Here is a 27,337-nt window from a genome sequence, read left to right on the forward strand (position 1 = left end):
GCATAAATATTACTCAGTTCTTTTAAATTCAAGTTAAATATTATTCTTCTGTTATCAATTATTATACTTTAGAACAAACAAAGATATAAAATATGCCTAGAATTTTTCTTTTTTTTTACAATAAATTATTAATAATAAAGTACACACTTGTATCGATCATAGTTGGGAAATAAATCATAGGGCAAAGGGTTAAATACAGAACTATTTTATTTCGATGTTTAATGCGTTGATGCATTATACGAAATTTTATTATTGAATTTTTAATTTTATAATTTGGCCACGTTACATAAAATGGTTAACAGAGTAGAACTATCTTCGAATGGTAAGCTGATCAAAAACCTATTCAGTCCACATGGAACGTTACAGCTGGGAGTATTCAGCACTCGAAGAGTTAATCTCTTACTCAATTTTAGGCTGAATGAAAAGAGGCTTTTTAGATGAAGTTCGGATTGGAAACGAAAATTCTAGCGCAGGGTTGGGTAGATCGAAGTATATAGCTCGAGTAGCTGTCGTCTTACTTATTTTCTGCATTCCAATTTCGTAACGGCAAATACCTGTGGAAAAGTTTCTCGTGGCAACCTGACGGTCTCTTTAGCTGCAGACTGGAGGGTAGGGAAATACGCGTTGAGATGATGAAATCTGCATTTCGCGTTTGACCACGATATAGAGGCTTTAGAATGAATGGTTTTTTTTGTAAATGTTTACGAGCTTTGATACATTCAAGTACAACTTCTTTTTTACCGTTGGAATGTTATATTTTTAAAAAGATTTTTAATTTTTCAATTTCTTTACACACCTCTTGAGACTTTCCTCCTGCGTTTTTCGTTTCTTTGGAGTCTCCTTCATCCCTTATCTCTTTAGCCTCCACTCTTGTAGCCTCCTCTTTTACTCTGTTCTTTAGCCTCTCGTCTTATCTCTAACAGTAGTTCTGTCAAGTTCACCTCCTTTCCTCTAGGGGACGACCTCTTTAACCTCTTAAAATCTCTTACCCCTTCCCCTGCTTCTTCATCTATTTTTCTTTCACAAAGGTCTTCCATGCTTCACGTTCTATCGTTCGTTCCCCTCAACGTTCAGCTCACCGTTCTTCCTCTTTCCCTCTTTTCTCGCCTTCTTGCGTCTTCCTCCTTTTCCCCTTTCCTTCTTCCTCCTTTTTGACTGTTGCACGTCTAACACCCTGTATCTTCGATTTTGCTACTACTTTTTAAATGTCCTCGCTTAACACTGGATTTATGGGCGTTTATTGCTCTGTTTATACTGTCGTTCTTAGAAAAATTAATATTCGTTCACGTAGATCTTGGAAATTAGAGGTTTAAAAGTAGATAATTAGGTCACATATTTGTGAAATTCAATATTAGTCAAATTGACTCATTCCGTAAACTTAGTGTTAATCCTTTGCACCATCATAAAATGATGATGAATGAAATTTATATGTATATAAAATGGATGTAACTTGATAACAGTTGTATATATGACTACAACTAATAAGTATTCAATTAGTAGAGTATTGCTACATCAATTTCTTTAATAACTTCTCAGAGAAACATCTGTTACCTTTTTCATAATTGCAAAAAAAGAAAATCAGGAATGGGTCATTTTGACGTTTCTAGTAGTTTTAGTGCTAAACACGAATGTTGGATGTCTTCAAAATGACGACATTCGCTCTCAAAGGGTTAATAAATGTATTGAAAATGTATTATCTTCCTTTCATTAAAAAACGGACAAAACTTTCCGATTGACCATAATTACGTCGACATTGCTACCACATTAGCATAATAAAGATGATAACAATTATTATGTCCTTTATCATAATGTGAAATTATACGTAGTACTTACAATCTGCATAATATATACATTCCGACCTCGCTTTCCTTTGTTTCCCTCAATACTTACCCAATCTGAGCTTCTTTCGTCTGTTTCTTTGTCTCCAACTGCCTTATTGTCTGGCTTTCCATCGTCTTTTCGAGTATTCTTTCCTTAAATTATCCTACCACATTCGCCACCTTTGGTCTTTCGGATGAAGGGACAGAGGTCTAACAATGAGAGGGTTGACTGAAGCATCCATAAGCCACTTGAATCACGTTCTTTGCTGTCTATAATAATTGCGTCGCCAGTCCCGAACGATGTAACCATAGGGACAGGATACTGTTGAGTGAATCGAATTGAATTAAATTATTTAAATATGATTGAAAGTTCAATTATAATGATAGCAAATTTTATTTACTTTTCTTGCGCCATTCTTTGGAATAATATAGTACACATTTGCCGACTGTATCATTTGAAAATATTTCACTTGGCTAACAAAATTTTGATATATATTTTAGTGGAGTTCTATTCCTAGTATATTTACATACTTGTTATTCTAATTTACAATTATTTATTATTTTTATTTGTAATTTTTTATCTATTATTGTTGATTATGATTCTGATTTTATTTATTTAACCCAGGAACAACGCAAACAATTTTGTGCCCTTCTCTATAATACTAAACAAAATTATTTAATTCTATTTCCATTAATTAATTCACTAAAAACACTAAAAAAATATTCGAATAACGAATAAATAATAATTCTAAAACTCAATGCTTATTCAATGAACTATTTATTCATTGACACCAAATACAATTTTACACCAATATGTAAAAATTTGTTCGTTGTTTTCACTTTTTGTCTATCGTTCCAATCTAATTTCGCTCGACATTCTGAGGAAGTTTACATTTGTGATGAAGTGCCAAAGTAAAAACGACTCGCGGAACGTGTCGCATTTGCCCCAGCCGCTTTAGGTCGAGTTTACATTTATGAAATAACACTTCGCGTACTTGAAAGAGCCGACTGTCAAGCAACGCACGTACTGTTCGTGTGCTCATCGCGAAGGCATAGAAAGAAATACCTGTTCTTGTATTGGGCAACAGGTAGGAGAAATTTAAGAAGTAATTCTCCATAACAATACATCATAAAAGTTAAAAGAAAAAAAACGTAATTTCAACTTCGTTCTTGAAAATTTTACTGAACACTATCATTCCACAAAAATATTCACTCATCTACTAAAAATAAAATATTTCAAGGTAGAACGTTAATTAGATGGTATGAAACTGTATTGTATAAATTTTTCTCATTTATATTTTATCGTTTGTCTTTTCGCTTTTTACGTATTATATGGACCACCTTTGTTTCCTAACTGAAGGTCGCGTTTCGGTTAAGTCTGGATTAATATTTATTTAATATTATAGCACATTATTAATATTTTATTATTATTTTCCTTTGCAATTGCGCAATTGCCGGGGTTTTTATTATCCAAGGCAATTATTGCTCGTACACTAAATGAAAACTAAAACCTTATTATAGTGAAGGAGAGTTATCTGACTAGTTAGACATTATTATTATCATTATTACTATTATTATTAATATTTTATTTCTTAAAAAGGAACGCAATCCGTATAATATGTAAGCACCATCTCTTCTTCAAGTTGTAACTCGATGTAACGACCAGTGTATCCCATACATGTTTCTAAACGGGCAAGTATGTTTTCTACTTGATTTACATTTTCCTCAGGCCTTGACGTCGAAGGTCTACCAGATCTCTTACTGACCGCTGCACAACCAACCGTCGTTTGCTTTTTGCGACAGTTGTCGATTGTTTTTTTAAATCCAAAAGAGGATGTTTACGATGTTCATCCCTCTACCAGCGTTGTACTTGGATATCAGACCAGCACACCTCGAATCTTCCAGCAATTGTAATCCTTTTTTCCAGTGTCGGGCTAAAGTTACTAAAAATAACGAATAAAGGATGACCAATAAATTTAATCTCATTGTTATTTATTCAGAACGAATAATTAATATGTTCGTCGTTCACAGTTATTTTATATTTGTTATTTTGAATATCTTTTTCTCAACCCTGTATATAATAGTACCATATTTTGTATATATGATGGCAACATTATCAAACGAATTTGTAAATGTTAATAAGAAATGACGAATAGTACCTAAATAACAAGTACCATAATAATAATTCACTATTTATTAGTTATTGTTACTCAAATAATGTTTTATTCGACTAATGTCCAACGTTTGTTTTTTCAATTATTATACACCGGCCATGTTTACGTGGGAATATTAAATAATATAACATTTTTATTATTTTGATAGAAATGCATAGTTTATTTCAATTACTTTCAATACAAAATTTAAATACATTATACTATTTTTAAGCAATAGCATACATGGTATAATTTAATAATGTACACCCAACCTATATACAAATCATTTTACTATACGTGGTCGTCTTTGTAAAAACTAATTCTGTATGTTAAAATAAAACAAAAATCGAAAATCAAACCACAATTTTCTTACTCTTAATTTTAATCTTATTTCCTCTGATAAAATCATCTCTTAAAAGAATGATACGAAATGTCATTGAACACTCTACGTATGTACACGTACAAACACCGTTACAGTACAGTTTATAGCAAACATTCAAAATATAGAATATAACGTTTAGAAAATAAAATTTTCTAAATGATAAGCTGATAATCACACTTATCTTCGTGTTTCCCTTTACTCCGGTTATTGCTTTAAACATTTTTTGCCAATTGTCTGAATAATTTTATTAACGTTTTTGCTGTTATTTCATTGCCAGCATTTTCTAATTTCTTTTACGCGCTCCTTTCCGTCGTAGGAAACGTAAGTTTTCCATTAATGTCTAACTCGTATGCCATAAAACTTTAATAGAATCATATAAAACCTGGCAAGTAAGACTTAGGATGCGCGCAATTACAACCTTTGTGAAATAAGAACAGTCGTGTATGATAACAGTCGCACAGGGCATTTGCGTAATGCTTATCTCTTTGAAAAACGAAGTGAAAACATAAAATCTCTGTCGCTCGAATAATTATGAGTGGTTCTGCATATTCTTTGTGTACATTATTATCTACTCTATCCTATATTGTTTTATTCCATAACATATCTTCGATATTTATAACACAGCATATTTTTATTGCTTGTTATTATTTATTTTACAGATTTGTATCAATATATTTCTTTTGTACGAAAAATGATCTACTCATGTGTTTACAACGTTCTTCTATAAGTCTCGTTTACACTAAAAATGCATTTCTTCATGTTCGCACATAAATTTGGATATTTGTTCTATAATTATACGTATTACTCTCAAATATATTAACAATTTTCTATAATATAATTACAAAATTTATTCCAGTAACAACATAACATTTTAAATGACAGTATTTCAACTTATCTTTGCACAAACCTTTTGTCTTTTTCTTATGCACAGCTTTCTTTATTCTTCCATGACACATTTCTTTTGTAAACATTTTTTAACTTCTCAATCAATTTAAAAGCACTCTTCTGTAAAAGAATACTATTCTTAAACTTTGTTGAATGTCGCTGATGAACTTCAATTCTCCATACTCCTTTTCGTTTATATTAATAAGTTAATAATATCTTATTTTTATTACAATAAATAAATTAATACTCTTTACAATGTGTCGTAAATGAATATGGAAAGGTATAATGTGTAGGTGCTTCCTCCGCAAGGATATACAGAAAGTAACATTGCGTTACTAAAAAAGAAGATGTACATCTTCAAATCACAGAAAAGTAATAACTAAGAATAGACTACAAATCCTATGCTTTTATGAGAAAATTTCAAAGAATTCACGCAAAACGAAAATATGTACAAAATATCTAAAGTGTACTATTTTTCGTAGTATTTGTCAAAATAAAATATTTTCCATCGACATTCTATTCTTTCGAATACTTCTTAAAAATTTTAATTTGCATGGATCTACTAATAACAAATACGCATACTGTTCTACTTTAGTGCACCTATTGTTAACGTTACAATAAACAACGAAAGAACTAACTTATTAGCCCACTGTAGCCTGCACATTCACGATAGGAGAAAAACATCTAACATCGATGCACATGTAGTTATTAATATACCCTATACAAAAAGGTACACGCTTATGTTGCAAATAATTATTGGCTCACCCTGGTATTTCACTATCATTCAATACGATCCTTCGAAAATGTCTGTGTTTAACCTGTAATCACAGACGTACGGTCTACGGGACGATTAAAAGTTGCAGTGATTTACCTGATCCTGTGTTGGTATGTATTCAAGGAGTCGTGTGCCTTTTCTTTAGTCGGCGTGACAATAATACAGCACACAAGCAACACAACGAAAAAGATTGTTCCGATGTCTGTAAGACGTCAGCATTGTTCTCACTTTGTGGCAGCTGCACAACTGCTGAAAAGCTTTTGCAAGTTTCTCTGTTCCCAACTTTTCTTCCTGCATATTCTTATTTCCATGCTTTTCTCGGGAATTCCCGTTTGCCAGGTCAACGTTATTTTTCGTATTTAGCAAGCAGAACTGTACGAACACGCGAACTTTCAACCACACTAACCGATAAATTTGCTAGAAAAAAATTTCCGTAGAGAATAAGGAGAAAACAGCGTATACTTGCGTGATATACCAAATTCTTGTGTGCCCGGAGTGCTTTTGAAAGTTCGCGATGAAATTGTGGATTCAAAAGAAGACGATAAATTCTTATAGTTTGTTGAAAAATTCAAATATTCCTTTGTACTATTGTGTCATTGTATTCGCAAATCGATATACTTTATACTAAACTCAATAAGATATGCACTCTCGTGTAGTTTATTTGTTGTCAAAGATTTTCGAAGACTACATCTTTACAGTAAATTTTAACTCTATTGCATTGCAGATACCATCATCTCCAAATTTCAAACATTTAGGTATATTTAAAACCGAATAAAAAATATAGTTTACTGTTTCGAAAATGTCACGAACTACCAATACATTTAAACATCAAAATCTACTTCATCAAAAGAAAACTTGTAAAAACAAAATTTATCAGAAAATCAGTGAACATATGGACATAATTACCTCCTATTTAACACTAAACGTACCGACGTAGGTATATACTTATTTCTACCGTACCCAGTTAAAAAGCTAGTTACAAAATAAAGGTAAACAAATTAAAAGATAAATATTTCTTAGTGAAAACAGAAACAGAAGGAAACATAAAAATTAAAAAACTGATTAATCAAACAACATAGAAATTGATATAAAGTTAAATGAACAAAAGAAAACAGAATTTTCGATCAAATTTGAAAACCGGTAATTTGACCGGTCGCGACACGTTTAGCGTTCAAATAGTACCTTACAAAAATACAATTCTAATGCTCCAACATCTTGAAAATATTCCACAGGAAATACAAAAAAATTGATAAAGACTGTTACTTAACACATTAATTAGTTGATACAACCATCTCTTAAGCCACACGTTTATGCTAATACGAGCATTATAAATTCAGCATGATTTAAAAGAAGAAAATCAAGTTCGCGTCATGCACAGATATAGATGCAATGTAACGGTTCCGTTATATGTGGACACAAGTGTCCGCAAAAGTTCAGGAAACTTTCGTCCACGTAGGTGACTTCATTACGGAAACGCGTAGGATCGGCGTCGGACATGATCCTTCCAACCTGTGCGTCGATCGCGCTATCTCGGCTCATTACGTCATTCCGCCTATTAAAAACGTTGACCAGACGTAGATTAACGGGACCGATTACAACGTAACAGATAGGTTTCAGAGTAAATACAACTTTCCCCTCCGTAATAGGGTCCCGTTCGTATCGGTACACGATCTTAAAGGCATCCGAAAGGACCACTACTTACTTTTAGGAAACATATCTCGTTTTGTTTTTAATACCTTACAACGGAAGTTGTACCACAATTTCAACAAACATGCAGTACTGTCATTTGTGTCTGATAATCCATTTTCACTGCGCAATATATTATATTATAGTTTTGGATGAATAAATTATAATTTTTCTTTTTTCTAAAGATGTTAGGGTAATATGAACACACGTGCTTTAATAATCAATACTACAACTTACAAGAAAAGATATTGAACCTGGACATATAAAATCAAGTCTAATACATTGCAATTTTTTTCGTGCCGAGTTTTACTTTGAAGGGGTGATAGCGAATGAAAATCGCATAAATAAATTAACCGCATAATTAAAGTTTAACGAAAAAGTAATAATAATGACTTTTCAGGAAACAAAAATTTGTATTCGGTATCACTGAATTCCGGTGGCGGAAATTAATATCACGTAAAATAAGTGTCGCGTAAATGAAGAGACAGGTTTATCTCGAGACGCCAGGTATATCATTTCGTAAATTGCCGAAGCTGTAAATTACTCGGCGGCTTCGCACGACCTTTTTCTCCTCGTTGTCGCAGCAAATCGACCGTGAATAGAGCTTCCGTTAGATAAATTACTTCACCCGAAATTCCATTGACGCTAATTTCCTGACTGTTTTGACGCGACTGAACGTCGATACGTGCGCGATTGAGAATCGATGTTGCTTCTTTCCTGCGGGGAATGGGAAAATCGCTGAATACCTATGAAAACATTTATAGTGCACGACACAAAAGCTTTCAGCTTTCGGGAAAGCATGATGAATTCTGTATAGGACGTTTCTAATTGGTTTGATGAGTGTATCCCTTTGAATGGAGAAATTGGCTCATGAAAATCTTTCCCTAGCAATAACGTCAATTAGAATCGAAATATTACAACCGTTATCTGTTTCATTTTTCATCTGTTTTATTGTAATTATTTGTTTCTATATTCTCAAGAAATTCATTGATTATTTTCCATTAATTAACTTTGTGGAATATTGAACTTGCAAAATGCCGATCAAACTGGATATTGAGTCATATATTTGTTGAAAATAATAACATTTCAAAAATATGAAAGTTATTCCAAATAAAAATAAAATTTTTAAATTTTTTCTAATTAAAATACCACTCGCTGTACATTATTTTCATATAATAATAGAATGAGAAATTCACAGCTAAATATTTAATAATAACAACAAAAAATCATCAAATACAGAATGATTCATTGATGAAATTTCACTGAAAGACCAGTGAATATCCACGAAATAATTAAATACCTATAATTAAATTTTCCGAATATACGCACAGATCATTCCGGAACACGTCAAATCAAATAGAATTTCGGCCCACGTCGAATAACAGCGATACCGCTTTTATTTCCACAAGGATTGAATAATTCCGATTAAAATAATAACCTTTTACGGGCGAAAATTTTTAAAGTTATGAATATTTATTCACAAACAAGCTAAGTTATGCATCAAAGTCTTAAAACACTAGGAAAAAAAAATACATATCAATCTCTCGTTATTTGAATGATTAAATTATTCATTCGCAGCTTTCGAATTCAAACATCAAATCTTGAAGTCGCCATAATGGCGGCATTCGACCGCAAAAGGTTAATCTCTGCGTTCTCACGTTTCCCGTCTTTTTTCAACTTTTATTTTCTCCTTTCTGCGGGCGCCCGCCTTGCACACAATAACATGCAAATCGTGTCTGCCCATTGAGTAACCTCCGACCACTTTTCGTTCCCTATCCTCGGAAAATGAGACCCACTTTTCAAACGGTTAATGAAGATCCATCCAATCAGCGTGTATTTCTTGTCCTGCTCGTTAACGAACCGTGAATATTTATAACGAGCGCTCGCACTTTCGATGATTTATTCACGAAAAAGACGGCCACGCGAGTTTCCAACTTCTTCGTTGAACGTCTTAACAAATTGAATGTAAACGCAAAAGTTCACCGGATTTTATTGAAATTTAATATTTCCTTATGCTGTAAACGCGTAAAGATCTGCGGTGCACCCATTACCAGTGCTCCTCTCGGCATCGGAAACGGCAGCCATAAAATCCGCTTCGAAAATAGGCTACGACGCTTATTAAAGCGATAATCAACGACATTATCCAGCACAGCCGAGGCAAAGAGACGGCGATGACTCGCGTCGGAGATCTTATTATCGACCGAACCAATTTACATCGGGAATCGGATCCTTATCTACGAGCAGCCACCGACTGACAGTTCCTCTTGATGATCGATGAGTTTTACGTTACGACGAAACCCAGTTAAGATGCGTACACAGTTTAGCATTTTAACCCATTCGCTGCTGAATGAACTAACACTACAACTACCGAGTATTTAATACGATTAATATATAATCCCCATGAACATTGTAACAATAGAGCTTTGTCTCTTAATTTGAGAAATGTCATCTAATCAAAGAATGTCTCGGATCGAAAATGTTGAATATTTTTAGTTAAAAACTTTCGAGTCCAAAGGGTTAATGTTGCCGCTCGATTGCAGTGCACTTTCTACCCTTGAATTGCCGTGGCTTTGATTATTCAGATAATTTATACACATTTCGAACATAGTAGATAAATCAAACAAAGCATTTTACATAAATCAAAACATATATGACGGTAGACTCTCTAAACAAATCTTTGTGTCACGCATATCTAACGCATAGTCGCGATCGTGTTAAGATAGATTTTTCAACTTTGTCCATTAAAATACTTAATACTATAAATGATATTACAGTGTAATCTATACATTGCGAAAGGTTAAATCAATTATACGAAGACCATAAATCGCAAGTGCGATGGGAAAGCAATAATTAAGGGTGAGAGTAACCGATGGAGATCGTCACGGACGTCCTCAAGTCATATAACGCAGAAGTGAAGGATCATTGTGATCCGCGTTCGAGATAAGAGCCTCGGCGGGCAGCCCTAGTCGCAGGACGATGATTTTTCCCGTCGCGAAATATTGCATTCACGGCCACCAGCCGCACGGTAATTACGGCGAAAATATGGCGTTCCCTGTTTATGATGAAGCGCGCTTTCTTCCTATCGATCGCAAGGGAAAATGATTAAACCGCGCGCGAGGATGGGAAATTTTTCATGGGGATGAAATACCACGAGCTCCAAGGCTATACAGCGTACATTGTAATATTCCGTTAATGGTATAGGCGCTGCGAACTGTATATTAAATGCTGGATATAGGGTGGTTCTCGCAATTGAAACGAAATGTACACTCTTTTTATTGCAATTGGAAGAATATATCACAATTATTGAAAAAATTGAAATCCGTATGAGTATTTGGTCGCTTCGTTCGTTTCTGCGCTGTGATATAAACGTACCTCTATTTACGCGAATATCTTTTTCACGCAAATTATAGTACTATTTACGAGCTATTGAAATTCTTTTAAATAAAATTTAATTTGCTTGAGAAAGGTTTTTGCCAATAATTCAATGGATTTTATTGGTTTAAGTAAGGTTGTGTAATATTTTCGGAAATAGTTTATATTAATGTTAATAATTAAATCATTTATTTTGAATAGTATTTAAGGAGGATTTATACTGATAAATAGATTTTGTTTGAAATTATAAGGTTGAATAATATTTTAGGGTGGTAATACTAAGGACGAGATGTATTATTAAAAGAAAGAAAATTTAGTAGCGTTTTAATTAAATCAATAAATTTATGAAAGCAAACTGAATTTAAAAGAGTTCAGTTTAAATTTAAAAATGAAATTTACTTTCTTTTTCTGAAATATAATTAGTATTATTTTTTTATTAAGCTGTGTGATATAAATATGTCAAACTTGTACCACCTTTTCTTCCCGAACATTTTGTTTTCCTTCGTATTGACAGACTCTGTTTAAATGGAGGGGTAGCTCATTATCATTTGCAAAGTGAAATGATATAAAGAAGAAACGTGCGCCAAGACAAGCACCATAGTTTGTTATATTTTGCATTGCAAACTTTTTAAGGTACTCGTACTCTCGAATTTTTCTTACGGTAACTAGTTCGTCGTACTTCGCCTATTGCCATCTATCAAACTTTATCGTAATCGTATCTGATGGTAACTTTTTAACGCTGGATTTAACGCCTGAAAGTTCATGTAATTGCTTTGTCGTCGGTCATGCGAAATCTGAAATAATTTACATTTAAGTAGATGAAAATTAGTGAAGCATGCTGCGATGGTCCGCCTTTTTACGAGGGCCGGAACAATTCGGAAGTTGCGGAGTTTAAGTCTCGTGTAAGAACTTCGTAAGAGGTCGGCTTTAGCATACTGCTGGCGTTTAGATCCGGGAAAACGGGCAAGTTAGATGCGGTCAGATATTCTGTGAGAAGTTATTAAGTAACGTAAAGCCAGCTGCTCCTGGCGTGCATACAAGGCGTTTCTCGTAAAAAGACACCCTTATTGTTTGTTATTATAGTTTTGTTAAATAACTTTGTTATTCCAATGTATTAGATCAATCTGATGTTAATAAAAAGATATTGCTATTCGGAGTTTGAATAAGAAAAATGACAACCAGATTTGACAATGAGTAATTTAGGGTAATTCCAGGATAGATGACCACTTCAATTATCTTGTCTAAATAATTGATACAATTATTATAAGAGACTCGCGTAAAAAAGGAGCAGGGTAAATGGAGGGTGTAATGCAAAGGTTAAAAGTTCGAAGCTGATCCCTAATCGAATACTTCTAATCAGCAGCGTATACACCAAACGAACAAGTACCGCCTCGTACATAATACCTACCCCCAAACGACACCAGCATCAAATTCGTCTTTTCTTCGCACACATTCAAAGCAGCCCTTAAGCAGTATAAAGGAGGATAGAAAAAATTCTTATCACTCCCTGAGACAGAGATGAAAATTTAGAAAGTAGATGGTTGTGATTGGCTTTTCATTAAACTTACAGTCGAATCTGGATGAGTAGAACCTCTATAATTCGAAAACACCTATAACCCAAAAATCTATGTAACGAAAGCTGTCTTCCTTCCCTTCAGCTTCGCCATAAAAATATCTACACCTTGAAATACAGAAGCCATACAAGTCGAATTATTTTCCCACTCCCGAACGACATCAGCGTCAAATTCACCGCCCATTCACATATATCCAAAGCAGTCCTTAAGCAGTATAAGGGAGGCTAGAAAAAATCCTTATCACTCCCTGAGACAGAGTCGAAGAGGTCCTGGTCGCGCAGGAGGTAGAGAGAGTCTCCTTTCGCGTTTCCATGGAGACCGTCTTTCTATCTCCACTGTTTCTCTTGCCTTGCCTCCTTTCTACCCCCCACCCCCATCTCCTCCCTTTTCTACTCGTCCCTTTCTACCCACACACCTCTCTCCTTCCCTGTATCCTTTCTCTGTCCTCCTACTCCCGGTTATTCCCCTTCTCATTTCATCCCGTTCTCCGTCTCCTTTGCTCCAACCCCCTTCATTTACCCCTCCCGTTCTCTGTCTTTCTCTGTCCAAGGTACACGGGGGTAATACAGGCTTTCACAGTTGGCGCCGCGACGCCGGTATCGACCGACGGTTCCCGTTCCCCTCCACTTTCCCGTGCCAGGCCAACCATCCACCCCCTTTTTCACTTCGAAACCTGCTTCGCATCGCCGCGCCGCGCCGCTCCCCGTTACCAGTCCTACTCCGCCACCCACCCACTCACCCCCCTACTACGAGCCCACTACTATAGTACTATTCGATTCATACCGTGAAAGAATGTAATAGTGGTATCGCGTGCTGCTTTAATTCACGAAACCAGCTGCATTATACCGCGACCGCCTTTTATCTTTTCGACACCGCCGCTCTATGGCTAACCTATCGTGTTTCCGGCGATCGGGGGTGATTATTCGGTGTCCTCAAGATACCGAGGAAAAGTTTGTCTATTAGATGGTTGTGATTGGATTTTCTTTGTACTTACAGTCGAATCTAGATTGGAAATCTAAGTAACTCGAAAATTTATATAATGAAACCTTTTTTCGTTCCTTTCAGTTCCATTATAAAAATCTTTACAGCTCGAAATACAGAAACCTTATAAGTCGAATTGTTTTCATGTTTAGTATCTACTTCCAGCAAAAATTATTTTCATTGATGATAATAAATGAGAAGATTCTATTTCTTTACATACAAGCCTCGTATTTATGTTCTAATATTTAAAACATAAATATTTCGTAATTCAAAACATTGTTCCATTAAAATTATAGTTTTCTATAACCAAAAATTCTCTATGACTCGCAAAGTTTCTTCGTAAGTATTCTAAAGAAAATTCAAGATAAATATCTTCTATGTAATAATTCATTTTAATTCAACTAAATCAAAACCAAGATGAAATAGTTATGAAAATTTGAATGTAGTAAATTTTAAAGGATAAAAATTTCTAGAAGTAAAACTAATTCTTTTCTGGCTTTTAACACGGTAGTAACCGAAATAAAATCGCATCTCGACCTTTTCCCGTTCACTTCTTTTCTCTGCTCGTTGCTCGAGAGAACAGATAACGTTTAAGAGAGTATAAAATGAATTACCAAAATATTATCTGCTTAAAAAGGGAAACGTTGAACAAACTGAAGCATTATCGTATTTCCATCCCTTAACTGAAGAGGTTCGAACTGGTTCGCGATGTTACATAGTATTTTCTTTTCAAGAGTCGTTCCTATTGAAATGTAAACATCGTGGCGGGATTTTCATGTTCAATAATATCTATGCATGACACTCAGCTACGGGCAGATAAAACGAGGACGGCTTATTCTCCAGGAAACATAGGAAAAATAAAAATACAGAGGGCGCAACAGTAATAGTAATAGAAACGCAAAACTGAAGAATATACATTTATTTACTGCGTTGGCTAAAATTCAGAGAGTATTTACAATTATCTCTAAAAGTTTGACTGCACTGATGTTACCTTGACTACTATATTTACTATAATTACAAAAAAATTATTTAAACATGTTTTTAACGTTTATCATATTTTTATGGTTTTGAAACAGAAGTAAATTGATAATTTGATATTATTTAACAACCGTTGTTTAAATTTGTAAACAGTGAAAGTAATACAAAGAATAATAAATTACAGATTTAATATTGGTATTGATAGCAATTAAAATGAAATAATCAGTGACTCTAGAATGAAAAATTGTTATTATTGAAATTTCCACTTTTTAAGTAAGTTGTTAATTTTATTTTGGAAATTTATAGATCCTAAAGTCTATACGTAATTTTTAGTAATTTGTTAAATATTAATGATTTTCATTTTTCGTGGATAATTTTGTGATTTTTCAATTTCAGTGAATAATTAAATTATAATTACAATACACATTCTAAACGATGTAAAAGACAATCTTAAACTGTTTAACGGTTACAAATTTATGTGTAACTAAAGAGTTATATCATTTATGAAAAATTTACTGTGTTTGGCCTCCATTTTGAAAGATTTCCGAGCGTAACATCTCAAGGTTTGGACCACTAGATGGCGAATTCGAAAATGGTATTCTCGCTAGACATTTTTGTAGGGTGAAGCCTTATAAGGGGTACAGAATTAAGCTGCAGTATCGCTTCTCGGCTCAATGAGCTAAGATCAAAGGTGTAGTATCTGTTCTTATCAGCTTAATATCTGATACACTCCGCAATGCGGAGTCAGATTATTAACTGTTTTTTGGAAGTTGACGGATTGTAGGAGCTTGCTCCATATTCGTTTGAGTCGGCTGGCATTGCAGTATCGCTAGAAGTGACTCGATTATTTAATTCAAACATAATTTTATGTACTTCATTAAGCAGCATTCAAAAATTATTTAACAATAATTTTACTTTTGAAAAATTCCATCATCGACGAATAAACTGAAAAATAGTATGTCTACAGAAATAGAACGCACCAATTACCATCACGCTGGGAACAGGTCGTCGTTAGTAACAATGGAAATTATACTGTTCAATAAAGACTAATAGATGTATTGAAAATGTATTATTTTCTTTTCATTAAAAAACAGACAGAACATTTCGGTAGACCTAATATTTTATATGTACTGGATAGAACATTATAATATTTAATTATATAATTTAATTGTGTTAGTTACGTTAATTATGTAATTTCATTTGATCCTTACATATAAAGTACAGTTGCCAATAAGTGTTTCACTATTATGAATATCAGTAAACAAAAGGAAATTAAACAAAAATTGATTGAAGTAATTTATGGAAAAAATGAAAGTTTCCATGAAGGTAATAAGTATTTCAATTGTTTCATTTCGAAGAATCGTTTCCAGAACTCAATTTTTTGTATACGAATCTGAAACGATATATATATATATATATCTTTACTTAAAGTCGGAAAGAAAACAAAAATTTCGCTAAAATCTGATCGAAAATCATCATACCCTCAAATAAATAAACTAAAATTAAATTTAAATCAACAATAAATACATTACCCTGAATTTGTTTAAACCTTCACGATTCAAATGTTGAACCGCTACTGCCCTTGAACCCGAGTCGCGCCCGATTCGCGACTTTCCGATGCAACAAAAACTAGCATGTGCAAAATTGCCATCGTCGCTCTTGTCGCATTCCATCGATGCGCGAGCAAGTTTCGCGCCACAGGAAAAACCACGATAATTAAAGGTTGGCTAGCGGTTAATTAACAAGCGGCAGCCGGCGCTGTGACACCGGTACGTCGACTTACGATCTGCGAAAGAGCAAACAAACGAGAAACCGTGGACTGAACCCATGAAAATATGAAAAGTAAATGGCGATAATTACAGCGGCTGGACTAACGTTTCTGTACGAACCGGCAAGACGTAAAGGAACTGAAGCCAAGGCGAGGATTGTAACGAGGCCTAGACGTTATATCGATAAACTTTCGTTCAAACGATTATTAAAACGAAACATTCATGTATTTTTTTGTTTGCGCTCCGCGGCTGACGACTTGGATATTATTACTCCGGTAATAACATACTCGCCAGGTGAACTGTTTTCAGAAAGTAATAAAGTCATTCTGTTGTGTATTAAATGTACAGTTACACTAAAGAGAAACGTCGAATTTTTTTACGTTTCTGAAGATGAACAAGTCTCTTAAGTTAGTTGAATCATATGTTTATCGTACGCGTTAATTTTTCTTGGTACATGGAAAATACAATGTAATAAATGAAACTTCAGGGTTATACGTGAGTATCAATATTTTTTGGTAATTTGTAATTCAATTTGGTAATTATGTTTTGGCGAGTAAAACATAAGAAATCGTGAAAGTATTATAATTTGTATATCTCTTACGCGGTTTATTGCAGTTTTAGATAGATTTACGTTGTAAAGGTATATAAATAATACATAAACAGCGAATGATGTTGATCGCAAGTGTTGTATTAATAACGGAGCTACATAGAATAATCTACACAAAAATATATAACATTTAACAAATTCAAAGTGACATTAACATTTCCGAAACTCTTCCATCTACAAAAATATTGTCACTACGACATTATAGCCCCTTTTATATTGAAAATGTTTTGTTAATCAACTTTCTTCGTATCTCTAGAAGCAGCAGATAATTCAGTACTAATTCGCACTGAAACACCCTCTATATCACAAATCCTTCAAGATTCGCCCGTTGATCCGGCACCATTCGAATAAAGTAATTCCCCGGTGCACTCTCGCATCGACGAATCAAAGGACGAAATTTAGCATACAAATAGACAAAGTGGCACTCGAGCCCCCGACTGCGCGGAGAAGACTCGAGGCACAATGGGCGCCGGGGAAAACCCAGCGCGTTCCGTGCCCCGTGACCACCCCAGCCCTGGCACATGTGTATACATATGTCACTAGGGAGTTACTAATCCAGCTGGATGTTACTGATCCTCCCCGATAAATGACTAGTGACGCCCTGGAGACACGGTCGTATCCCTATCCGAGACCCACAGGGTTCGCATACGTACTGTTGGGAGATCGCTAAATAGCTAGGCTGAGGAATGTGGTTGATCGATCAGTTTTCATCTTTTCATACCTAGTTTTCTATTGATTTTGTTTCGTACTTTCTCATATTTTCTAATTATATAATTAGAACTTAATTATTAACTTGCTATTCGTCAATACGATTACATAGAATGTAAACTATAAAACCGTAAACTAGAAAGACACTTCTTGTTAGGAGAGCAATGCTGGTCTAATTGGTCATTTTTTATCTTATCTTCGATTGTAATTTGCTATTCGTCAATACGATTACACGTAACTGATCAAAACTATAAACAAATCTCATAGCCAGAGTCCCAGCTTGCTCCTGTGCTGTCCCGCTAGTCGTTAAGTCGTGGAGAGATAGTAGATGGGTACGCTGAGGAATCCAGGTCTGATCGATTAGTTTTTATCTCGTCTTATTATCGATGTCAATTTGCTATTCGTCGATACGTTTACACGTAACCAATCAAAACTATAAGAAAAACACTTAGAAAAACATCCATCTTGCCCTTGTCACGCTAGACGTCAAGTCATCGCCTAACAGTATGCGCGAACACGCGGCCGTTTCGTCAAGGATGCTGTTACGTAGTGGATCGACGGGGAAAATAGGATTCACCCACTTTTCAACGATTCACTTTATTGGATTCAATATTGCAAGATTCTGGAGCATGAACTAACTCAATAGTTTTACAAAGAAACGCAGTGAGAGACAATCTCATGACAGACACGTGACTAAGCACTCGAGAGCCTTGTTCAAAGGATTTTTATTAGAACCTTTAGAACTTTGTATTATTTTATTATTAGAACTCTTGTACATGGCTAAAGGTAATTCTCGAACGCGCGAATTGACACCGCGTATAAACAGTATGGCGTATTAACTTATCTAACAACACGAAGCACGCGACAGGAACGTCGATCCCGGGCTCAATCACCGAGTATATCTATGCTCGATTCGATGACTCAGTGTTACAGTAAATCTCATTACGACCGGTTGACACTAAGCAGAGACATGCCCGACGGGGATTTCTTCGTCGCGGGGAGGCAAACGAAAACGCACGAATCAAACGGAACGAAATTGTCGGTGGCGAATTCGCACGGGGGTCGGGAGTTAACCTTTAGACTACCAATCCTTTTTTTGTTTCACTTTGACGTATTAAAACTAGGGATTGTAAAGGTTTCGAAAATAACCAAAAACCATTTGAGTGCCAAACTGCGCGATCGCGCTTCTCCGTTACACTATGTACTTAAAAGTACCAGTCTATCATTTCTTAGTATTAAATTAAGTTTATGTATTTGTTTTCCTTTTAATTATTTATTTTCATCTTCTTTATTACTTGCTTAAAAATAGACGAATGAATCGACTGTATTTCGAATTTTTTTACGTGAAAATACCGTAAAATATCGTCAACTTGTAGATTCACTACTCCCTTACCAATTTCAATAATTTTTAAATATGATGACGTCGCGGTGTACTCGCGACATTATTTCAATAAACAATAACTTCAACTACAACAATTTATTCACAAATATGTACAATGTTCCAATCTTCGTGGAAACAGTTCTCGATAAGTTAGAAAGATATTCAAAAAATAGTATAAGCTTCTCTTGACAAAGCCCTGGATCAGCCACTCGGGATTATCTTTGATTTTCGGGTGCATCCAGCACGGTGGAGCTAATTTACGCTCGGAATTGGAAGACGGGATTTAGGAGCAGGCTCCTCCTGCACAGAGAAGATCGATGTTTGAGGGTTGTAGCGGCAGCTAAGAGCGGAAAAGCTCGTTCCGGAGCGGGCGGATTCGATGCATTTGCATCTTGCTTCGAGTAATAGTGGTCGCAGTAGGGGATGAAGGTAATTATCTTCGGGTAATTTATTTGCAAGATGGTCCGTAGGCACGTTTAATACCTCTTCGCGCGTTTAGGGCTATAGTTAATGCGTTCGCTGATGGTATTTTTTTGAAAACTTTTCACTGACGATCACGCAATATTTTTGGTATTTTTATTTAGTAAGATGCTTCGTTTGAAAGGCTTCGCTTTTAACGTGGTGTTGTATGAAATTAGACAGTAATTACTCAGCCTCTTAACTGCGTTTCTTTTCATGAATGCTGAAACATCTTACGAATAAGAAATTAACTTGGAAGGTGGTTTTGGATTTACTGAAGTTGACCTTTGCAGTAATATATAAAGGGGTACTTGTGAAGTTTTTTAATGGAATTTTTAGGTTACGTATAGCGAATGTATAAAATGTAAAGTAAAATATCATTAATTGGAATGGATGATTGTTAAGAATATTGATATGCATTGAGAAAAGTTATTACAATTAACAAAAAATTATTTAAATTACAAAATTACAAAATTAATTTTTCTAAATACATTTTTTATAGCAGTTCTTTAAGGGAGTACTTAACCTCTCAACGTGTATTTCATAATAATGAATACTATAATGAAAAATTAATTTGTTCGTAATTTTCTACTGGCTTGAGTGTTTATTTATGCGAATTTAATTTTTCACGTTTGTAAGACAAATCGAGCCCGCAATTAAGTAAATTGAGTACAATGAATTCGAATAACTTCCATCAAACATGTACCGATGCAAGTGATTAAATATTACGGCCATGGAACAGTTTAATATCAAATAATTAAACTTTAATTCATCCGTAGTTAAAATCGCGTTCCAAATTACTAAATATTCACCATATCCGATGCCACCGGATCTCTCACAACGAAATTATTCATCAAGTATCGTTCCTCTACAAATCAACATAAAAAATATTTATACGACTTCTATTGTGTAACTGTATGGTTTGAAAAATGTGTTTCAAAGTGTATGACACATAGAGAGAACATTTTTGTCAATGATACAGTACACCTGTCCAGCGTATTTTCTGAATACTTCGTCTTCATCTTCATTTGTCAATTAATTATTTCTGACTGGATTGAATAAGAAATATTTAAAAATCACAAACATTCTGTCAACGCATTAATAAATCATTTTGTCCTCTTTACTAAAAAGAATTTAATATTTTTATTAACACATTCGCTGTTAACTTGATATGATAATATTTTCATAGTAGAATAACAAAATGTAAAAAATGAAACAATACGTTTCATAATGAAAACGTTCATAATGTTTAAAATACATAAAAAAACACGACTCCTTGATTTTGTCGGTAGGTACTATTTTATGTATTTAATGCATTGTATCCCGAAATTAAGTTTATTTATTCTATGCGAAATATAGAATACTTATTTTACAAACAAAAATCCTTTTATTCTTCGCATTATTTTAAATAAATGTATGAATACGGAGAGTCCATTAAAAAAATATCTCATAAAGCAAATATACTGTTTTATCACATCGAAAAACTTTCAGACCTTTTTACATATTTTTACATTGGTCGTAATGTACACGCGTGTATTGTGCAAATCGAACCGTACAGTTGACAAAGATTTGTATCATCAATTTGCCAACCATATTTCTTTTACACGTTTGCTGCGTTATATTGTTATTTAGAGTTATACGGTAGAGTATTATATTTAGAAACTCACTATTGTGTTTAGAAGATTTATTGGATTAAATAAAATACTACAATTGAGAAGATTGTCACCGAAACAAACGCTGTCAACGAACCTATTAATCCTTTAAGTCTCAAATGAAAATTTCTAGAAAAAACACATTTATTTTCACAATGTACGTTAAATAACTTATCGTTTGCAAAAAATAGATATTTTCATAAAAAATGCTATTCTAACTCTCAACAAAATAATTAGTTATTACTGCATCAATTTTATATTGGTGGCTTCACGACTAGTCCATTAATTCACATTTTACTGATATTCAAATATGTATGTGCTCCTGATTTTGAAAATGGTCTAATTCATTTTAAGTATCAAAAATCACATTTCTTTATAAGTTACATACAACATTACAGTTACAATAAATTCTCATTTCTCAGGACTAGATACTTTCTGAAATATTTTGTTACGTATTATAGAAACATTTTTTTATCTATTCAAATACAAACCTTTAAATATCTCGGGACAAAAAACATGTAACTTAGTCCACTTTCAAAATTAACGGCTCATATGTGATTTCATATGATGCCACCGGCAACTAAAGGGTTAAATGTAACGATGCAACTGAACCCGTATGGCCCAGTTGCATTTGTAACGTTTAATTGTAAGTAGAGCAGTACTAGATTCATTCGAACGTTTCGCGCGTAAACGTACGAGAGCAGGATATTTGAAAAATGAGTTGATTCATTATTAGATGTTACAATTTATCTTATTATGACTTATTCGATTGCTTTTATGCGCAATAGTATAACGACTGTACAATTAACGACGAGCTGCTAGAGTTTTACGTTGACTTTCTAATGAGCCGTCAACAGAACAATATATGTGCACGCGTCAAGCCGTGTATAAGCTAGTACCCCCGTTTATGCGTAAATGGGTAATAATTTAGCGTACATTAAAAATGAAAATTACACTGTGCCCGGTATACTCTTAAACGCGACGTTAGCTGTTCGAATTATTTACACCAACTCCCTCAGAACAAATAGTGCAGAACTAGTCGTAAATAACGAAAGGTTATTGGCATAAATAGTTGGGGATAAGTACTTAGAACAGTTTCTGCAATTACTAAGAACATAGTAATGACAACTAAAAACAGCGTAAGTCATTCGTACGATTAAAACAAGCAATTGTGAAATGTATAATACTAATAGTCGATGTAGAACTCATGAAAGTAAAACTAAATTAGGGGCTAAATGTTACTATTATATAACGCGTATGAGAAAATTTTGATTTATTCTGTCGTACAAATTCATCCTTAAAAAGAACTTTTGCTTCGCTAAGAATATTATAAATATTTAATATAAGTAATACAATATTTAGTTTCTTAATATAATATATACGGAACATTTATTTGAATCATATTTACATATATATCACGAAAAAGACATTATAGTTTTTTGTCAGTAAACCGATCAAAATTTTGTTTCTATTGCATAATACGGTTCATCCCTTTAAGACGTTTGCAATACATGTGGTCACAGAAAAAATCAGTTTTTTATTCTTTGTTAAAAATAAATAAAATATACAAAGCGTATACAACTTACTAAACTGTATAAACAAACCCCAATAAACATGAATCGAAATCCCAACAGTGTTCGGGATAAGCAAAGATTTTGTTTAAAAAAAATGTATGAGGACCAAATTGAGGACACCAAATTATCTAGAAAAATATCAGTGATGCTAACAAATATGTCAGACAATAGTTACAGAATATGAAATACTACATATCACGGCGGAAGATATTTGACCGTAAGGTGACATTGAAACGTCATACAAAAGTCACGTCACAATACTTGAATTGAATTCTATAGCTTCTACTCCATATCATCGAAACCGACATTCATACGTCTCCAAAGCATAGAAATTAAATTCTTCGCGTAACCCGTGAGAGAGGGAGAGAACCAGAGAAAAGGAGAAATAAAGATTAATAATGACAGAGAGATTGAGACCTATAAGGGTGGATGAGAGAATTAGGAAAAGGCATTCGGTGAGTTATATTCTATAAGAGAGACAGAGAATCTGCTTGTACAGTTTATAAAATACTAATTAACATCATCAGATTAACTGCTAATTAACCAAAGTGTTAACGGAACGTGAAAGCGGAAGTCAAAGGGGAACCTCCAGCGAATTTACGACGTCATCGGGGTAGGAGCACGCGTGCGTTCGCGCGCGCGTGATCGAGCGAGCGGCAGTTAGCGATTTTCCAGCTGCTCGACCTCATTGTTTTAAGCAGAGCCGAGCGCGTCTCTTAAGAGAGACTTTTCGATCAAGCGGAAAGGAGGACAGGGAGCGAAACCGGCTGCTCGGTAGGCTTTGATAGGTATCCTGGCAGAAGTATCCGCGGGAATCTAGGTCAAATCCTTATCGCAGTCCGGCCAACCCCCAACATAACGCGCCACACCCCTTTCCCGGGAGTAAGTGACTGGCCGGATCCCGCGGGACGCCTCGTCATCGATGAACCACAATCGAGCGACGACCGCAAATCATTTCGGCCCCGTTTCGTTCGCCGATCACCACGCCTAATGGTTACCATAACAATACAATAGAGGGACACGGGGTCCAGGAATTGAAAAGGTTTTGAAAATAACTGTTTGAAACTGTTATATATCAATTTCAACTAAAACAATTGTGGAGAATCGAAATGAAGTCATAAATGTTATTGTCTATGTCGGTTCTGAGCTGTATCGGTTTTAATCCCGGTTTTTCAGAACTGATATGTGGTTGAAAACAGTTGTGATATCAGTTCTGGTTCTTGAAACAGTTATGGAAAACCGAAATAGAGTCACAACTGTTATTAGGTATATCGGTTCTGAGTCATACCGGTGAAATTATATTATATCGGTTCTATAACTGTTATTTTTCAATTCTGCGTTTCTCCCAGAACCCATTAGTAACAGTTACAGAACTGGCAATGTATGTACCGAAACTAATATAGCTCTGAACCGATATTTCTAATAACAGTGAGGGTTTAAAACATCTGATAACTAATAATACTTGAACGTGAATGATGAAAAACGGAAATGAATCATTTAATCTTCCTGTAGGAAATAAGAAACAAAAAATGGGAAATATAATTTGCGATACAACAAATGTGGACTGGATTCTTATTTCAATTCGGTTCATCGTGTGACCCAATTAGCCTCGGTCTACCTTATGACTTCATCTTGGTTCTCCATAATTGTTTCAAGAACCGGAAACCATATCGTAACTGTTTTCAACCCCTGACGTGGTCCCGGAAACAAGGGGAGTTAACAAAAAAAAACTATTCGAATCTCGCGTTCCGAATGAGAGGGTTGATAACGGAATGTTTTGTCCCGCGCGTTCCTCCTTTGTTCAGGAAATATGTATCTGTCGGAGGCGCGGACAATGCGTCGGCTGTAGACTATTCTGTAGACTACTTTGGGGTAGTTCGGTTGGAGTACAAGCTGAAGGAGGATGTGTAAACGTCTTTGCTTTGGGTGATAGTTGTTTTCCTGGCGTGACTTAAATTGTTCTGGAAAAGGAATGCTTGTAGACGAACATTTTTTTAATGATCTTTTTTCTCGAAATTTGTTAACCCTGTGTCCCATGATTTCTTTCTGAACTGTGATCGATTTAACTACTTTGTTAATAATTTATTGAAAATAAGAGAAGATTCCAGTCTTATTCTATGTCAACGTGTTCTAAGGTATAATCATTGATAGTAGAAGAATAATATGTAATTTGCTTTCAAACAAATCGAATAATATTTGTTTGTTAAATTCTATTTAAAATCTTCACCACGAGTATGACATGATATCGTAGGGCAAGGGGTTAAATTGTAGGTTTACATTCAATCTTCGAATTAAGATTCGAGTTTAAAGTATGGTATCTTTTAAACGGCATATTTTTCTTGTTCGGCTAATTGTATGAGCTATACACAAAACGCAGTTACCAGTAAAACGAAAATATTATGTAGCTTTATTTATTCTTATCTAAAATATATGTATACATATTAACTGGTAAATACACATCTTACTGAATATTGCAAGCAATCAGCAATTATCAAATTGAAAACTAAAATACTCTAAATTAAATTGTCATTTCTGTCCTTAACAACACAAGCAAACCAGCTGAATGGAAATAACCAAACCATGGTCACGAATAAAACATTTACTTTACCTCACAGCTCACATCAAGCCCAAACCTATTCCTACCATTCTCCAATACTACTTGCATCTAAGCTTGTGAAACCATTCAGTCGTTTTACCGCGCAATGAAAATTTATTCAAACAGCTATTACCTTCCAAGGAATCCTATCAGACTCCCTGATTGGCGCCAATTCAACTTTGCCCGTATCAAGCAGTCCAATTCATTGAGACTTGTTAAATAGCGAGCAAAATAAAAGTGCCCCGTCTTGTTTGCAGGTCACTTAGCGTATAAACGGCTCGGGATTTATCTATTCTGCAACCAATGCGAGGCGAATCAACCACCTCTCGAACGGTATTCAATTTTATTGAGTTGATAAAAAGAAGTACACACATACACATATATGCAGACGCGAACCGCGACACACGGGCATCTCCCAGCTGTCGCGGCTCCTGAATCGAGATAGCAGGCACAATAAAAGTGTAGCACGCTTATGTATAACGCAAGGTTTGAAGAGGTTCTATTATTGTAAAGCAGCGGACGATGAGCCCAGAGATTGCGCTCTAGGGGGATGCACGCCTCTCATCCCCTCTTCTTCTTCGTTCTCTGTGTCCCCCGCTTCCCTATCCGCGGGCTAGACCCCTTTCGTCCTCTCTTTCGTTCGAGTTTCGCCGACGAAATTGCATTTTCCCTTGCAGCTTCGCGGTTCACCGGTCGAAAAGAAGGCAAGTGCGCGTTCGCGTGCTCGCGCGAGCGTACGGGCTGTTTAAATTTTGTCCAACATGATTTAACTCTTTGACAACCTTTTTTACTTTTACAAACGAAAGTTGAAATCGAAGAATTTAATTTTTGTGAAGAATGGAAGAAAGTTACATCGTTTTTTATGTTTATTGTGTTTAGAAATTTGATGCTTGTGTTAGGTTTTCCTGGAATGTACTTTTAATGGTTTTAACAATCTTAATATATAATATAATATAATATAATATAATATAATATATAATCTAATGTATTATGTAGTAAAATAAGGTTACAAAAGGCTATAATTAATACCACCTAAGGAACACTAATTTTAAATGAAAAAGAAAAATTTCAATCATTCAAATTTATAATAATAATGATACGAATATACACTTTCTTCATTAGGAAATATAGATTATTCTATTTTAACTAATTGAAATTCAATAAAATATCAAGTGCGGAAGAGTACAATACCTTTGCAAGAATTTGCAAGAACATAACCTGCGTAATGATGTTTCAATATTATAAGGAAAACTTGTGAAATGAAATCAGACGTAACACATTTGAGAAAATTTCATTATTAAAATCCTAATTTCTTTCTTTCTCTAATTTTAAAGAAATTGAAAACACTCCAACAAAATTTCAAGTATATTTATTACACAGAATACAGTTTAATTTTTGTATCATTTCAAAAACTTATTTTTCCTAGCTTTTTTTTACATTTCTGGTATTATTTACATTATTCTTATCCTACGTTTACCAACGCAAGTGCCCGAAAACCTACGAATAAAAGTGTACCGTTTGAAACCACTCTGTATAACTCATATGCCCACCCATCGGCGTTCGTTTCAATTAAAGAGAACTCGAACACGTAATACATACTCAAATGCTTGTTGCCTATGAAATGTTCAATTAAAACTCCTTTGCTTCTACAGTGTTCAATGGGGGTTTTGCGACGAGTGAAAAATACAAACGATGTACTCGGCCAGTGTTAACGCGTATTTTTATTCGCATCGTAAAACACGCAAGTAAACTGTATTTTAAAATACGTTGAACAGTATAATATGGAGATTCATGAAAATCTCAATAAATACACTTTTGTAATGTCTCCAAAAGAATAAAGGAAAGTCAATCTGACTAATCGGTAATGCTAGTGTTAAATGAGGTCTTCTTTCTTCCCTTTTTTCATTTGGCTTTGTAATGATAACAGTGATACAAGGCAGAAGCTGTTATAAAGTGTAACATTTGTTTAAACAAATTAGTGATTA

The 27,337-nt window shown here is 34.5% G+C and overlaps 1 protein-coding gene and 1 non-coding gene across 2 annotated transcripts in view; both read left to right on the top strand.

Moving 5' to 3' along the window:
* Positions 1-27,337, top strand: part of p130CAS (Serine_rich_CAS and FAT-like_CAS_C domain-containing protein p130CAS) — a 191,693-nt gene that overhangs the window by 147,886 nt on the left and 16,470 nt on the right. The gene's annotated exons all lie outside the window — the stretch shown is intronic.
* Positions 15,265-15,455, top strand: LOC116424423 (U2 spliceosomal RNA). Its single transcript, XR_004234452.1, has one exon. It is a non-coding gene; the product is annotated as a U2 spliceosomal RNA (small nuclear RNA).

The sequence above is a fragment of the Nomia melanderi genome, chromosome 7, assembly GCF_051020985.1.
Source record: "Nomia melanderi isolate GNS246 chromosome 7, iyNomMela1, whole genome shotgun sequence".
Classification (NCBI taxonomy): domain Eukaryota; kingdom Metazoa; phylum Arthropoda; class Insecta; order Hymenoptera; family Halictidae; genus Nomia; species Nomia melanderi.